Source organism: Nycticebus coucang, chromosome 6 (assembly GCF_027406575.1).
Source record: "Nycticebus coucang isolate mNycCou1 chromosome 6, mNycCou1.pri, whole genome shotgun sequence".
Lineage (NCBI taxonomy): Eukaryota > Metazoa > Chordata > Mammalia > Primates > Lorisidae > Nycticebus > Nycticebus coucang.
In genome coordinates, this window is record NC_069785.1 from 75964222 (window position 1) to 75982211 (window position 17990).

Below are 17990 nucleotides of genomic sequence, written 5' to 3' on the forward strand. Positions count from 1 at the left end.
GAGCACCTGGGTTGAGAGCAAATGTCCTTATGGTAAACTGTCTTTTTTTCTTTGAAGTAGATACCTAGTAATGGGATTGCAGGATCAAATGTTAGCTCTATTTTAATTCTTGAGGAATCTCCATACATCTTTCCACAGAGGCTGCACTGGTTTACATGAGTGTTCCATTTTCTCTGCACCCACGTCAGCAGCTAAAGCTTTGGGACCCTGTGATGTGGGCTATTCTCGCTGGGATTAGGTGATATCTCAGAGTGGTTTGCATTTGCATTTCTCTGATGATTAGGGATGATGAGCATGTTTTCCTGTGTTGGCTGGCCAGTTGTCCTCATGAGAAAAGTTTCTGTTCATGTCTCTAATGGAGTTGTTTGATCTCTTCCTATTGATTTGCTTGAGTTCTTAATCTTGGTGGTAATGACAGTTCAAGCTGTACTGTTCATGTGGACCACATGAGATCTTATCTTTTTTATTGTTTACAGACAAGAAGTCATATTTGAAAAATTTTATTTTGAGTTTTGTCCCGTAATTGAAAGTATTTTGGTTTTTTTGGATGGGGAAAATAGTTTCTGAGAAATAGTTGGAGATTTATGTACATATATATAAATATGGTTATACCTGTCCGACTTCTGTTATTTTTTAAGAAGTTATGGCTTTAGGAAATGCCATAGCAAATGTTAATGCAGAAAAGGTTAGAAGTTCATTCGTCACCTGTTAAATATTTCACATTTATTGTCTCATCATTAACTGCTGGGATTTCTACACAAGCTGTGACGTGAATTAGGCCATCATGTATTTCCTGTCATCTCAGATTGTTGATAACACTAAAATGGGTCATGAGGTTTTTTATTTTTTTCAAACAGGATTTTTTTTTTCCTTTTCTCTAAAAACAGTCCTAAAAGTCTGTGATACAACATTTCCCCCCCCCAAAAGAAATTTTTCCATTTGTATTTTTGTGGAACAAATTGATAAATTCTAAACTGCCCCCCACCCCGACATTGTCAGTACCTGTGACTAATCTACCTCTAAAGTTTTGAACTTTGCTGTCTTTTTTGAAGCCACAGCCTAATGACTGTCACATGGAGACATTAATGTCCCCTTTCTGTCAGTCTTCTCCATTATTTCACTTCCCTTTTCCTCATGATCAGTCACAACATTCTGCTGTCCTTTATTAGAACTCTCAGTTCTCTTGGAAACAGCTTATGGAGTCTGCGTGTGTGTAAAACACACCCGGATCCTTCACAGGCTCCTCCTCAGTGTTACCTGGGAAGGGGCCACAGAAATGTGATTGAGCGCAGTCTTGACCTAGTGTGCCTGGATTCACTTAGCTGTATGAACTTGGCCAAGTTATTTAATTTGCCTGTGTCTTTGTTTCTTTTATCAGTTAAGTAGAGTGTTATATAGAATAAATTCTGGCACTTTCTACCTACACCTGGGACAGAGATGAGTTATCTTTACAAACTGAACATACCATGTACTTTGACAGCAGTGTTCACTTACTGCCAGCTATAATGTCTGGACAGACCTTCAAGATTTATTTACCTGACCCCTCTGTGAAGCTTTTCTTAACTGTTCCCTTATGCTCAGGCATAACTGGTATTTTAGAATAGCTGTCTTGTTAATGTTAGTATTTCTCACTGATTGTTTATGTCTTTTCCCAATAGTACTAGGCTGGGATCCTTATCAACAGGGGACTAGTCTTAACCATTGTAAATGGCTATTCCATCTGCCAAAAGGATTAATAAATAATTATTGAATGAATGAATAAAACTTTATTGATATTGTTATATGTGACAACTGGAGTTATTCAATGTTTATGGTTATTGTTATATTTTCCTTTGAACTTTGTTTTTCATAGACTTCTAATATTAATGAAACTGGGATTTAAAAAAAAAATCATCTTCTGAAAGCAGATGAACCATTACTTTTACTTACATAATTAAGGTCATAATTGTCACCTTCCTATGCATATTACGTTTACAAACAGTGCTTGATCATTTTTATTATTATAATAATTCCCATTGAGGTCTTCCATAAGCCAACATAAAATTTTTTTTAATACTGAAACCCATAAAGATGAGCTTTCCTCCATATGGCACCATCACTATTTAAAATCTCTTGCCTCTATTTACTGTCATGATTCCAGACCGTGTGCATTGACTCCCCTTCCATCTTTAGTCCCAGCAGTTATTGCTCATAATCCTGTATTAACCTGTTTCCAAATTTTCTTCTTCTTTTTTTTTTAACTTTTTCTGGTCAGCTTTAAGTTTTCTGTTCATCCCTTTTGTTTTTTTCCCCCCATAGGAGTCTTTTCTTCCACTAGCCCATTAAAGTATTAGTATTCCACAGAGTTCTGTCTTCAGCCCACTACTCTTCACACTCATCATGTTCTTGGTTTCAGGTATAATTTGCATAACAGTAACTCCCAAGTTCCCAGAGCAGACTTCTTGCTGAACTTCGGACTTTTCCAACTGGATGTCCTACAGCTACTTCAAAATTCACACATCCAACATTAAACTTAACATTTTCCCCTCAAAATCTGTTTTTCCTTTGTTTTTTTTGTATCTCATTGGTATCACTATCCACCTGTGCTAGGAGCCTGGGAATCATTCTTGATCATTTTCGTATTTTTTATTTCTTCCCACATTCAGTTCGTTAGGTTCTCTTTCTCCTTGCTTTTACTTTTCTGATTAAAGTCTAGTTAATTTCTTTCCTAGATTATTGCAGTAGTATGCTAACTGATTTCTCTAGTTCTCTTCTCAAATCCATTCTCCAGAGTGGCAAACATGATCAAATTTCTTTCAGACTTGGAAAAATATCTATAAATGGTACTTACAGTTAGCAAGAACAAGAAGAATACCTCAGTTGAAAAAAGGGAAAAACAGAAAATAGTTTACAGAAATGAGATGAAAATGGCCAGTTAACCTATAAAGAGTTCAGTCTCACTGATGGTATGAGAAATACAGATTAAAGTGGCCTTTTAATTAATTAATTAATTATTATTATTTTGCTTACTAGTAGAAATTAAGAATAATAATTTACTCTTGGCAAAATTACTCTAAAAATGGGGATTCTCATACACTGCTGGTAGTTGTGCAAATTGATGAGAACTTTTTGAACGGCAGTTTGGTAATCATATCAAAAGCCTTAAGACTCACACATCTTTGACCAGTAATTCTACTTCTAATAATTTGTTTCAATGAAATAATCAGGAGTGTGTGCAAAGATTTATGTATGAAAATGTTCACTGCAATGATATATATTTAATGGAGAAAATCATAAACCACTTAAACTGGCCAACAATAAGCAATTGGTTAAATTATGGTCTATCTATATATCAAAATACTCTGCATCCAACAAAAATCATGTTTTAGAAGACTATTAAATGACAAGATAAATGACTGTGGGTATATTAAATGAAGAAAAGTAAGATCCCAAAGCAACATGTAAGAGTTGTGATTTTTGTCAGATTCTTTGACTTTCTTTTTTTTGCAGTTTTTGGCCGGGGCTGGGTTTGAACCCACCACCTCCGGCATATGGGGCTGGCGCCCTACTCCTTTGAGCCACAGGCGCCGCCCTCTTTGACTTTCTTTAAAAAAAAACAAACAACAAAAACACACACACACACACCCCAAACCAATTAGCAGGAAGCCTCATATATCTTCGTTTTGAGACCTCACTTTAATTTTCAAAATACCTGATGTTCCCTTATCCTGAGGGGTTTTTTTTCTTCTAAACTCTAAGCAGAGAGAGGACTGGGGACCGAGTCTGGTGAGTCCATGATTGTTAATGCCTCTTGGGGTAATTTAATTTCAAGGGCAACAGCCAGCTCCTTGTAAACGCCATGCAGTTCTTTGCTTGTGTTGTCCCTTCTCCCAAGAACGCTCCTCCTCCCTCCTTGCCTCGCTTTGCTCAGAAACCCTTGAGACTGACTCCTGTTTACTCCCATCCCTCTTACCCATGCTCTCCCCACCTCCTCCCATTAGGCGCTCTTTAATTGTGCACATGTACCTTGGATCTTTCTTTCTTGTTTTACTTGTCATATTTTCATTTTCCAGTTTCTACTTGACTGAGTTCCTCTAGGAACAAGAGGACAAGATTTGGTTTTATTAACCTTAGCTCAGTGGTTCTCAACCTTACTAATGCCGCGACTCTTTAATACAGTTCCTCATGTTGTAGTGACCCGTAACCATAAAATTATTTTCGTTATTACATCATAACTGTAATTTTGCTACTGTTATGAATATAATGTAAATATCTGATATGCAGGATGGTCTTAGGTGACCCCTGTGAAAGGGTCATTCGACCCCCAAAGGGGTCACAACCCACAGGTTGAAAACCTCTGCTTTAGGTACTTACCACCTACTATAGTGCCTAATACTACAAATTTGACAATAGCTGAGGAGATAAGAACATATTCCCCTCCATCGACATTATAAGATATAATACATTTGTGTAATAAGTTATCTATATCCAGAATATTAAAAAATTTTACCTTTAAACTTTACATTTTTAAGGCATTACTGTAAATTAGAAAATTCTTTGCAGCTGTTTTATAATCCTGTTTGGGGGTCTGAATCAAATTGCATTGAATTGTGGTTTTATCGTATCAGGGATCATGTTAGCTTTCAGAAAAATTCCACATTTTACAAGATTGAAATAATTTCCTAATAGTTATATAAATTTATTCTGAATCATAATAGCCTCATTTCCATGGTAACTAGCCACCTTCAGAAGAAAACTTCCAGGTATTCTAAAAAGACCAGGAATATCCATGTAAAAAAAATGAAATATGATGTACTATGAGAACCCAGATTTATAGGGACTACAGATGCATGATTTCTGACCCCTCAAATGTTGCAGAATAAAAGAGCCATTTGCATGCCTGTTGTTTGTTTGTGCATTAGACAAAATGCAACAGAACTCTATAGTGAGTGTGTGTTACTAAAATGACCCTCATGAGGAAACTTTGGGACAGATAAACAGATATCATGGTGCAGAAAGGAAATTGTGATTTCTGTAAAATCACTAAGAGATCAGCATTGTACCCTATGGAAGGAATATAGTATGATGAAAAGAGATACTTTTTGGAGACATATCCCTGTTTCCCAATATCAGGCTGTGTGATCTTGGTAAATCAATTTACTTAAACCTCATTTTTCTTAATCGTACGAGGGGGATAAAGCGGCCTTCTTTGTGGTGCTGTTGTGAGGAGTATCCTTAACACAGTACCTGGTATATTGTAGGCCTTCAGTGAAGTCTCTTTCCTTTCTATCTCAGTCTTCTCCCCTTACTTCTACTTTCTTTGATTTCTTGTTTGTCTTCTTATCTAGCTTCTGCCTCCTCCTTGGATGATTCCGATTAACACCTCAGATGGCTTTCTGTTTGTTTTTGTCCCATGCCACCGACCATCAGATGACCTTTGGCTCCACATTTTGTGGTCTGTGAGCCAAGCCAGTCTCAACTGATTCCTCATACCCTGTCTGGCTTCTTAGGCTCTCACTTAATTCTATGCAGTCTGGGCTCCTGCTTGTCCAGGACAGCAAATTGGACAAAATGTTAGTAAATATTCATCATTCCTTCATTTAGAAAGTGTAAGAATGTACTGTGAGGGCAGAGTCATGCCCTTTCCAGCCCAGAAATAAGTGGAAAGGTTTGACTGTCTGGACATGACTCAGCTTCTTAGGTTATCTGTCTTGACCTCAGAATTTCAAGTTTACCTTAATTAGCCCACTCTGGGTCTCTTAATCATTGATTTTAGCTATCTTTTCTTGAATCTGTGTGAGGGATTATTTTCTGTATACTATTTGCTGTCCTACTTTTCATGAACTCCATTTCTTTTACTTTAAGGGGTATTACCAAGTCCACAGACTTTGGTCAAGAGGGTCATTCCAGGAAGAAGTTTAGTTATTTTTGTCATATTGTCAGTAAGTTTCTCATATTAAATATACTTAATCTCTTAAACGTCCCATTATCATCTTTAATTTTAGTTACCCTCCTCTTCATTGGAGACATGATAGAATTAGGAGGAGCAATAAAAGTGTGGTTTTATGAATTAGGAAAAAAACCTTTTTCTTAGTAAAAATTAAACCGAGAAGCTCCAAAGTGGTCAGTGGACAGGAAATCTGGCAAAAAAAATGTCTAGAACAGATTTCTTCTTGATTTTAGGTTTCTTTCCTGTTACCCACTCCCACCCCTACCAGTGTCTATGATAGCACTTTCGTGTAAACTCAGTTCACCCACAGGGATGGGATTTTATCCCATCAGGTCCCAGTGGGAATATTTTATCTCAGTGCAGCACAATTATCCTTAATTTATCTGAAAGCTAAATGAATCAAATGGCAATCTAAATTCTGAGGATAACTGACGTGTTTGTACTCATTAACCGACCTTCCTCTCCCAGCCACATGCACACCTTTCCCAGCCTCTGGTAACTTGTGAAAGACTTAATTCATTAATGACCATGAGCCTAAATTATTCTGTAGTTTTAAAGTAGAAATTACACAGATAGAATTTGACTTGTGAACTTTGAAATCCTGAGAAATGGGTCAGCTGATTGTTCTGTACCATTTTCAAACCCTAATCATTTGGCAAGACCTTGATCTTCGCTATCCATTTCTGTTCCTCCTACATTGTAGTACTCTTTTTTAAAAAATGATTTTTCAAAATGGTAGTATTTTCTTCTTTTTAAAATCTTAAATCCTAGTAATAAGAATGCAGAGGTGGTAAAAAAAATATTTTTTTCCTAAGAAAAAACACGTTTCTAGTTGTTTTCAATATTACTATGTATTAGAAATTTTTTGTGATAAAAATTTGAATGGAAGAAAAAGTATCCAGTATACTCAGCCCTACTATGAAACTAATTTATTATGGCTTTCATATGAAAGCTATAACCCAATCATAACCTAAGAATATGGGGAAGGGGAGGGGAGAGGATTGGGCGGAGGGAGGGTGATTGGTGGGATTACACTCTGGTGCATCTTATAAGGGTACATGTGAAATTTACTAAATGTAGAATATAAATGTCTTAACACAATAGCTAAGAAAATGCCAGGAAGGCTATGTTAACCAGTGTGATGAAAATATGACAAATGGTCTATAAAACCAGTGTATGGAGCCCCATGATCGCATTAATGTACACAGCTGTGATTTAATAATAAATTTTAAAAAAAGATTGAAAAATTTGTAGGAGTTCTATAGCAGACACTCACCACCTTTTATCTTTCTTTAATTGACATTTTATAGTAATTGCTATATCATATCTATCATTCTATCCATCAGTCTATCTAAATTCTTGGATATATTTCAGAGTAAGTTGCACAGGTACTCAAATACTTCAGCATTCGTATCATTAACTAGAGTTTAATATCTTGTTCTGAAGTTCTTTTTCTTTCTTTTGAGGTAAAATTTATATATGGTAATATGCACAAATCTTAGGTCTGCTGTTAGTGTCCAGAAAATGTGCATTACTATACAACTAAAACTAATATAAAAATGCAGAATATTATCATCATTGAAGAGAGTTTCCACATCTCCTTCTCAGTAAATCATCTTACTACCTCCCTCACCCCCCGGCATCTACTCTTCTGGTTTTTCCCCACTGTAAATTAGTTTTGCCTCTTCTGAAGCTTTATTAATTGTGTCATCTATGTTTGTGTAAGGCTTCTTTCAAAATCTAATGTATTTGAGATTCATTCCTATTGTTGCATATGTTAGTAACCTGTTACTTTTTGTTGTTAAGTAGTGTTCCTCGGAAGCATATGCCAAATCTTTTCCCAAGGTGGTGTATTAATCTATATTTCTACCAAAGTGTACAGAGTTCTAGTTGCTCCACATTCTGGTCGGCATTTGGTGTTGTCTGTCTCTAATTTTAGTCATCCTGGTGGGTATATAAGTGTTATCTCTGTACCATTTTAATTTGCATTTGCCCGATGATTAGTGATGTGAGTACTTCATCATCTGTTTATTGGTCATTCTAGTATCTTCCTTTGTGAGGTACTTTCTAAACAGTGTTGATTTCCTGTGCTGATGACACATGTGGGAAGCACATTAAAGAGAATTCTTACAGTATCATGTTAGAAAATTGCCTATTTGTTGATACTTGGAAGTAATGGACCACAGAAAAATTAAAATACTGTTACAATTCAAGCCTTGTTTTATGTGTTTTTAGAAATAATTGAATAGCTCTCTACCACTTCCACTTTTATGAGTTAAGGATTTGAAATTTTCCCGATGTAGCCACTTGATGCTTTTTTCTTTTGGGACAGAGTCTCACTCTGAATCCTGGGAAGAGTGCTATGGCATCATAGCTCATAGCAGCCTCAAACCTTGGACTCAGGTGATCCCCTTGCCTCAGCCTTCCACACAGCTGGAACTGCAAGCGCCCACCACAGTGCCCAGCTGGTTTTTCTATTTTTGGTAGAGGCAGGGGTCTTGGTTTTGCTTAGACTGGTCTCTAACTCCTGAACTCAAGTAATCCACCCACCCTCACCTCCCAGAGTGTTAGGATTATAGCTGTGAGCCACTGCTTCTGGCTTATTTGATATTCTTTTGAGGAAGCCGAGGAATAACATCAAATGTGCTGTGAAATGTCTACAATTTATAAATGGATTCCAAATATTTTTACCTACATAAACTGCTATTTCATAACCTGTATCTATAGTAAATAATAGAATTCGTATAGTATATTAGAGTTCTTCAAGAAACAAAACTAATAGGACATATACATTTTTGTGGATTTATGTTTGTATGGAGATGTGTGTGTGTGTGTATCAATAGAGGGGCGAGAGAGAGGGAGAGAGAGAGAGAGAGAGAGAGAGAAGGGATTTATTATAAGGTATTGGCTCACTCAGTTATGAAGGCTGAGAAATCCCATTATTTGCTATAGCTGGAGACCTAGGAAAGCTAGTGGTATGGCTCAAAGGCATAAGAGCCAGAGAGATGTTGATATATAGTCTAGTCTGAGCCTGAAGGCTGGAGAACAGGAGTGCTGAGGACAGGAAAAGATTAATGTCCCAGGTGAAAGAGTCAGGCAGAGGATGATCACAACATTCTTCCACCTCTTTATTTCTCATTTGACTGGATGAGGCCCACTCACATTAGTGAGGGCCATCTGCTTTACTCGGTTCACCAATCCAAATGCTAATCTCTTCTGGAAACACTTCATAGGCATACAGAAATAATGATTAACTGGATATCTGGGTATTCCATGGCCCAGTCAAGTTTACACTTAAAAATATATTAAGGTGAGAAAATAATAATATATAAGCCATCTGTTGTACTGGCCAGAGTCACTATTATCAGCCCTTTTTAGTGGGCCCTTAATGATTGATTTCCAATGATTATATAACAGAATTATACTTTTCATGTAAATATGTATTTTTTAAGGCTTTAAAGAAATTTAATAAGTAAAGTGCATGTTACAATACCTGATTTACATCTGATACTGAACAAAATTTAGTTTTCTAGAAAAGAAAGCCCTGCATAGAGGTATTATTACTAATTTATCAATTGATAATGCTTCTGAAAGTCCCTTAATTCCTTTTCTAGGGATGCTGAAAGAGTTGCTGCTGCATTTTTAACATTGGAACAGTTTTAGGGTAGTGACATTAGGAACCATTTCGACTTTTGAGAAATTTAATGATAGTAGAAATAGCATCAAGTAATTTTAATTTTTTTCCCAAGGTATAATGGAGGGGTATCCAGCCTATAGGGCTGCATGCTGATTTTGTGAGAACTTTTTTTGCTTATCCGTGGTATCACATATCACATAAAGTACTCACAGACTTTATTTTGCCAATCAGCTTTTGTTAGTGTTTGTTTTAATGTGTGGCCCAAGACACATTATTCTTCCAAAATGTGGCAGAGGGAAAAAAAAGGTTAGATGCCCCTGGAATGGATACTGGGTCACATATTACATTGATATACCTGGCAAATTCTTTAAAATCTTTTGTATTAACAAAATATGTTGACATATATCTTTTTAAGGAAGAGTGATTTCCTCAAGATCACAAAACAGACTTGAAGGTAGAGCCCAAATGAAAAGCCCAGAACTACTGATTTCTAGTCTAGCACTTTTTAGATAGTAGTATACGGCTTCATGAGGATCCTTATTCCCTCCCAGTGGCTTTTAAACATCTGTAACTCCTATACAGAGTAAGATATGCATTTTATACACGACTGTGTATCTGTCTCTGAAGCAAACACTTTCCAAGACAGTACATGTCCATACTGGGTGAGATGCACTGTTTTCTATCTCATTTTATCCTGTTCCATATTTTTATTTTTTTGAGACAGAGTCTCACTTTATCACCCTCAGTAGAGTGCCATGGTGTCATAGCTCACAGAAACCTCAAACTCTTGAGCTCAAGTGATAGCTCAGATTACAGGCACCCACCACAATGCCCAGCTTTTTGTTTTTCTTTCTTTCTTTCTTTTTAATTTAAGAGACGCAGTCTCACTTTTCTCAGGCCGGTCTCAAACTCATGAGATCAAACAATCTACCCACCTCAGCCTCCCAGAGTGCTAGGATTATAGGTATGAGCCACTGCACCTGGCCTCTTCCATATTTTTAGAACCCGATTTCATGAAACATCGACAGGTCAACTGACAAGGGGGTAGGAGTAGTCTGCTTTGGTTGGAAGGAGTATTTTATCACTGATATTGCCAAGAATTTCCAGGACATGATGATAATAAAAAGTAACCCAAATTATGAGTCAATTTGATTATTGTGTTTTTTTTTAATTATAGCTGTGTACATTAATGCAATCATAGGGTACAATGTGCTGGTTTTACATACAATTTGAAATATTTTCATCAAACTGGTTAACATAGCCTTCACCACATTTTCTTAGTTATTGTGTTAAGACATTTATACTCTACACTTAGTAAATTTAACATGTACCCTGTAAAAGGCACCGTAGGTGTGGTCCCACCAGTTACTCTCCCTCCACTCCTCCTTCCCCCTCCCCTCCCTTCCCCTCCCTCTCCTCTTTTCCCTTCTTCATATGAAAGCTATAAATTGGTTTCATAGTAAGGCTGAGTACATTGGATATTTTTTCTTCCATTCTTGAGATACTTCGCTAAGAAAAATGTGTTCCAGCTCCATCTATGTAAACATGAAAGAGGTGAAGTCTCCATCTTTTTTAAGGCTGCATAATATTCCATGGTGTACATATACCATAATTTATTAATCCATTCATGGGTTGATGGGCACTTGGGCTTCTTCCATGACTTAGCAATTATGAATTGGGCTGCAGTAAACATTCTGGTACAAATATCTTTGTTATAAAGTTATTTTTGGTCTTCTGGATATATACCTAGTAGAGGAATTGAAGGATCGAATGGCAGGTCTAGTTTTAGATCCCTATGTGATCTCCAAACTGATTATTGTTTTTAAAGTGAACTCCTTCGATGCCTGCACCAGAATTGCCTGTAACCACTGGACTGGTGTTGGTATGCCATTGGGTCAACAACTTGAAAAAACAAAATTCTGCTTTATATTAAACTGCTGAGGCTTATATTGAACAGTCCAATGATTTTTTTTTAATTTCTAGTAAGAGTTAAAATGCTCTTTTTTTAGTTGCTATGTAGAATTTTCAACATGCTTAAGAACATCAAGTGTACATTTAACATAAAACAGATAATTTTTTTCTCTACTCAAGGAGCTTAATAAGAATTCAATATGTAAACCTTTAAAATCAAATAGAAACTCCAACAATTCAGAGTTAATGTAAACAAAAATGGTTATCTTCCAAATCAGAGCATGATAAAGTAACCTTGAAACATTGGTGCTGGCCCTGTCTTGTTTTCTGTTTGAAGTAAGTGGCAGTTTACAGCATTATGAAACAGTGATGGAATTAAGTGATGTTTCTAGTAAAAGAATTTTGCAAGCGTAATGTTTTAGTATTAAATTATACTTGTACATTTAGCAATTAAAATTATTCTTGAAATGATGATGGCATTAGAAGGGATAGGAAGCTGTCAAAGAGAATTTGAAGCTTAATTATCTCTTTAGTAACCAAATGCATAATCTTCCATTACAACATTTATTTTCTTATGGTAATTGATTCATTTGTTCTCTGGTTATCAATTTAGCTTCCCAACCATAAACATCTGCTCTTACATTGCGTTTAATTGGCACGAATCCTATCTACAGGGTAGTTAAAATCCAGAGAACATTTTAAGGGCAATAATTCACGAAAGAGAAGGTAAAGATAAATTGAACATTGTGATTATTTTTTTCTAATAGTCTGTGAAAGTCTGTTTACTAAAAATGCATACTAGAATTATTTGAAAAATTTAAAAGAGGATTTTGCTGTGTTTTACAGAATTACTTAAAACCCTACCTTAGTGGGAGCCTCAGCTCTTTAGACTCCAGGAACGTCAGTGCCTTGGAAACATGGTGTCAGAATAGTTAAAAGCACTCGCTTTCAAGGTAGAAAAAGATTCATTTATAATCTGGAGAAGAGAGGTGGGACAAATTATGTGAATGTTACAATTTTTAAAGTTGAAGAATAAACCATAAAAATTTTTTTAAAAATGGTTGCTTTTAGAGGAAAGAAGGGACTAGGATGGGAAAAAGAGGGTTAGAAACTAGACTTGTTTGAATATACCTTGTTTTCATAGATTTAACATTTATGAGTCAGATATAGCAGCTCATGCTGGCACTTTGGAAGACTGAGGTGGGAAGATCTCAAGACCATGCTGGGCAACATAGCAAGACCTGATCTATATAAAAAATAGAAAAAATTAGTCAGTTGGGGTGGTATACTCGTGTAGTCCCAGCTGCTCATGGGGCTAAGGCAGGAGGATCACTTGAGCCCAGGAATTTGAGGTTGCAGTGAGCTGTGATGACACCGCTGCCCTCTATCCTGGGGTAAACAAAGCAAGACTATGTCTCAAATAAATAAATAATAAAATTTACAAAATAATTTCTGAAAATAGAAAGTAAAATTAAACAAATGACTCTAAGGGTATATCAAGATGGTACTATAGCCACACAGCACGTTGAAATTTAAGTTAAAGTTGCCATTCTAAGTGAATTAAAAAAATACTAATTGGATTATAATATACCGTATAGGGTATATTCAAAGGACAAGAATAACTGCAAAAGTGTTCAGTTGTTTTCTGCTATATCATTGGTAGAAATAATTATTCTGAGACTATAAGATAAAGCAAATGAGTAATTATGTTAGTGTCATTGAGCACAGAGATTTGTGGCATAAGAGAAAGGAGACATAGATGTGAAATTAAGATTCAGTTAAACTTATACTCTTGAGTTTAATTGGAACTACCAGTACGAAATGATGATGAAGTTTATATTTAGAAAATACATAATTGCTGGCTTTATTCACAAAAAGGGCCTAAAAACAGTCACCAGAAACTAAAAACTAGTAAGGTCGTGTCAAAAAGGACTGAGGAGCTTCCAGTGGATTCAGACTTCATCAAAGGTGGGATAGTTTAAGAAACAATAGTAACAACTTCATTGAAGTGAAACAAACCAAATATATTTTAAACTAAGAGCTGATTGTGATATATTAAAAACAAAAAGCCCTCAGCGATCATGTTCAGGGGAGGATAATTAGAAAGCCAGCTCATTGTTTTGAAAATGTAAGTAAATGGAAAGAATCAAGCATTTATTCTGCCTTTTTCTAAGACCTATATTTAGGATAACCAAATAATTGAGGAATTACCCTAATAATTAGTTGAGGGGATATAATAGTAATTGAAGGGATGTTTACAGAAGGAATGATAGAATAATAATTGAAACTCCTAGAAATGATATTATTAAAGATAATATGATAGAATTGTAATTGCAGCTCCTAGTAAGCGATGATTGTCAAAGACGGTTAAGGTCACCAGAAGAGACACTATCAAACATTATAAATTTCTTGAAGGGAGCACATGAAACTGCCTGTGAAGTTAGTCTTGAAAAAAAAGAGCCTAACTCCAATCAAGCATCTACATTTAACTGTGAACTTATAAGAAGAACATGTTAAATACCACTATGGCAATACATTCAGCGAAAGACAGACTGTACGAAATTTTATGGGACAAATGATTTGTTTTCTTAAACAAGTTGCAAACAAAAGATAAAGAAGGAAGCTGTGAATTAAAAGAAGTTTAAGAAACAAATTACCTAAAACCAGCGAATCCTTCTTGTTTACCTAGTTCAAATAAAATAAATAATTTTTAAAAATCAGTCAATTAGTGAAATGTGAATACTGATTAGATAATTGGTGATATTAAGAAATTATTATAGACACAGCATGATGATATCACAATTATGTTTAGAAATGGGAGTTCTTGTCTTGTTTTGTTAGAGATGTATGAAATAATATGATAACCTGACTTTTGCTTTCAAAGTAATCTGTGTGTGGGCTGGAGATGGGGAATGGGATAGATTAAGGTGAATCAGTATTGACCATGAGTTGGTAATTGGTGAAGCTACATAACAGGTATAGGGCATTTAGTCTGTTTTCTTCTATAAATAAAGAGTTTTTGAAAAGAATATAGGTTTTATAGTCAGATTGACTGCCTCAGTTCAGAATCTAGGTCTGTCACTGACTAAACTATATGTTAAGGAGTTAATTAGCCTATGTGTGTATTAGTATCCTTGTCTATAAAATGGGAATAATAATAATAATAAATAATGGGATCATTGTGGGAACTAAATGGTCATAAGTGGAAAGATGTCATAAATGTTAGCTGTAAATGATCATAAATTAAAGACACAAACTAAAACCATAAAATCATTGGTTAAAGATCTTCTTGTAGTTAGGAATACTCTAGTTGAATTTATTCCTTAGTAAGAAGCAGTCTGCAACCCATGGACTTGAAACCCATGTTTAGCAAAATGTCTAGTGGAACTCAGCTCCAGGTCTCTTGACTCCTACTCATTACAACTGTTTTTACCGTAAGTCATTATTGAAGAATATCCAAGAGTCAAAAGACAAAATTTCAACACATTTAGTTAAATGACGTAATTGGCGGGCAGCGCCTGTGGCTCAAAGGGGTAGGGCGCTGGTCCCATATGCCAGAGGTGGTGGGTTCAAACCCAGCCCTGGCCAAAAAAAAAAATGATGTAATTGGCTTTTATCAGCAATTCATGCATTGGGTAGTATTTCATCTTAGAACAGATATGCATTATACTGGGCATGGTGGAACAGTCCGTTTTTGTAAGGTAGCTTGAGCAGGAACAAGGAAACAGCATAGTACAAAGAAGTAGATTGGTTAACATCAGGTTATTGCAGGTTACTTTTCAGGGTCAAAGCAGAGGGGATGTTCTTGCTGGCTGAACTGGCCTGTTTTGTGGATTTAGCTATTACCTCTCTCTTCTGATTTCTCAGAATATCAGATAAACAACTCAGGGTGGAACTTTAGCACCAGTGACTCCATTGTGGTTTCATCTGTTGAGGCCTAGTGCAGGATTTCAGTTGAAATCAGTGGCATAAATTTCATTTAACACAAGTAAACTCAAATAACTTGGTTATTAAATACAAAGATTGGAACTGCAAATATGTTCATTTTTCCTACATCTAAAGTTTATTGCCGTTCAGAAGAAAACTGCAAGTTGTTCTTGTTGGTTTTCTTTGAGAAGGGACAGAGAAACTTAACATGGATCTAAATTTATCTGGGGAGATAAAAGCCCTAAACAAATACGTTTGAAAAATTTTAAGGAAAGAAAGGAATAAAAGAAGAGTACTTGTTCTACCAGATACCATAACATATTGTGTACTTACAATAATTTTGTGGTTCTGGTGTAGGAATAGACAGATGGGTGAAACCAATTAGTGTCCAGAAATAAACCCCCCAAGAATACATAGATTTTAATATTAAAACTTTCAAATCAGTTATTCATATTGGGACTACTGAGCTTGCCATTAAAAAAAACATAAACCTGGATACTTACCTCACTAAATCTGGATTTTGTTTCATAGAAACTAGAAGAAAATGTAAGTGAATGATACCACATGGAAGCAGGGAGAGCCTTTAGAGTAAGAATAATGAAATATCAGATCTAAATGGGGACAGTTTATAAATGTTACCACATAAAAATTTAAAACTTTGTTACAGTAGGTCACAAAAGAGAAATTTTTTTAAAAATTATTTGTGATTCATTGAGGGTGCAAAGAATTAGGTTACACCAAATGCATTTGTTAGATAAAGTCCCTCTTATAATTGTGTCCCACCCCCTAGAGGTGTGCCATATGTGGTAACTCCCATCCTTCCAAGGAGAAAACTTTTGAGAGAAGAAATATTGGCAGCCTATGGACAAAGTGTTAAAGCTTACTGTATTAGTCAGGATCCAGTCGGGAACCAGAAACCACTCTAGGTATTTGGACAGGGAAAATTTAAATGAATTATTAACTATTAAAATGTGTTTAAAGGGATAAAGTAGGAAGAATACATAAATAGTAAATGTAAGGATCAGCTACTACTACTGCTAAAGTGAGAGAGAATCCACAAAGGGAAGACTGCTGCTCAGACCTTGTTGGAGAAAGTACCTTGCTGGGATGCCACAGGCCTGAGCTGGTATCTGGAGAGCACCTGCTGGGTGCCGAGGGCCTGGGATGATCAGTGGAAAGTTGCCCACTGGAGTGACCTGAGACAGAGCTGGACTGCAGGACCTGTGCTGTGGGTCAGAGCTAGTGCTCAGAAGCCACCTGCTGGAGTAAGCCGAAGAAACTTACTAAAGATTGAGTGGAGAAACTTTCGGGAAGGTGATCATCACTGCGTCTCCCACAAACCTAGTAGCTGCACCACAGGACCAAGACGAAGGGTACACGTCTTGGTACGAAGGGTACCTGGAGCTGAAAGACTGGCTTTTTGCCACACTGTGTCATGCAGTGTTCCTCCAGTGCCCTCTGTTAAAGCTACAGCTTACAAAGGTCCACATTCCTCATTGAAGGAAGGGTGGATTTGGAGCTGGGAGGCCATAAATTGATAACTCATTATGTGAAAACTCTTATACGTAGATAAGACAAAGGGAACATTATTGGGAGAGCAGAAAATGGCCGAGCACTGTATAGATAATTCACATAACAAATAATGATAATGAATGGATTTCATTGGTATCAATGAAATATCAAATAATTCATATCATTATTTCATATCAAATAATGATAATGAATGGATAACAATGGATTTCTTACTTTACATGTTTATGGTTTCTAGATCTTCCATCACCGTGTATGTATGTTGCTTCTCAGGATTGCACGTAGAGCATTCTTTTCCTACTTGAGGGAGTCCTACTTGCCTGGGGTTCTATCTGCTCTCTGTACTTTGATTCTTCATTCACCTAAGTTGTATAGCTTTTGGACGTCTTTCTAAGACTTCCCCACAGTAGCCAGTAAAATAGGCAAGAACATTTCTTTTTAAAAAGGGAAAGAAAAAATAAAACTGTCTCTATTCATAGATAACATGATTGTCTATGTAGACAATACTCAGATTGTACAGAGGCTGAAAAAACTGGGTGTGTTTAGAATAACTCCAAGATAAAAAGTCAATTTACGCAAATCAATTTCATCTCTACATACTAGCGAACAATTAGAAATTAAAAAGAATTTTAAAGCACCACTTAGAATACCACCAAAGGTATTCGAAATACTAAGGGATATACATAAGAAAGTATGAACAAGATTTATACACTGAAATCTGTAAAACACTGATGAAAGAAATAAAAGAGCTGAGCAATTGGAGATAAAACCCTGTGGTCATGGAAAGGAAGACTTAATAGTAAGATGCCAAGTTGTCACAAACACAATCCCAATCAACAGTGCAGCAGGCAGGGCAGATTTTAGCTCAACTGCAAATAAAGCTGCTGTTCTCGTCATTGTTTTATTTAGTAGAAATAGCCTACAGTGGAGCTTGCTACTTTGTGACATGGGGGTACCTGTCATTTGAAATTTTTCAAATAGAAATCATTAAGATCTTTTCTCAAGGATACTGTATAGGAAATTACAGCATTAGGTAGGAAGTTAGATACCTACTTC

The 17990-nt window shown here is 36.0% G+C and overlaps 1 protein-coding gene across 8 annotated transcripts in view; it reads left to right on the forward strand.

The window, feature by feature from the left end:
* The window catches only part of NEO1 (neogenin 1), a 266637-nt gene that overhangs the window by 118817 nt on the left and 129830 nt on the right, over positions 1-17990 (forward strand). The gene's annotated exons all lie outside the window — the stretch shown is intronic.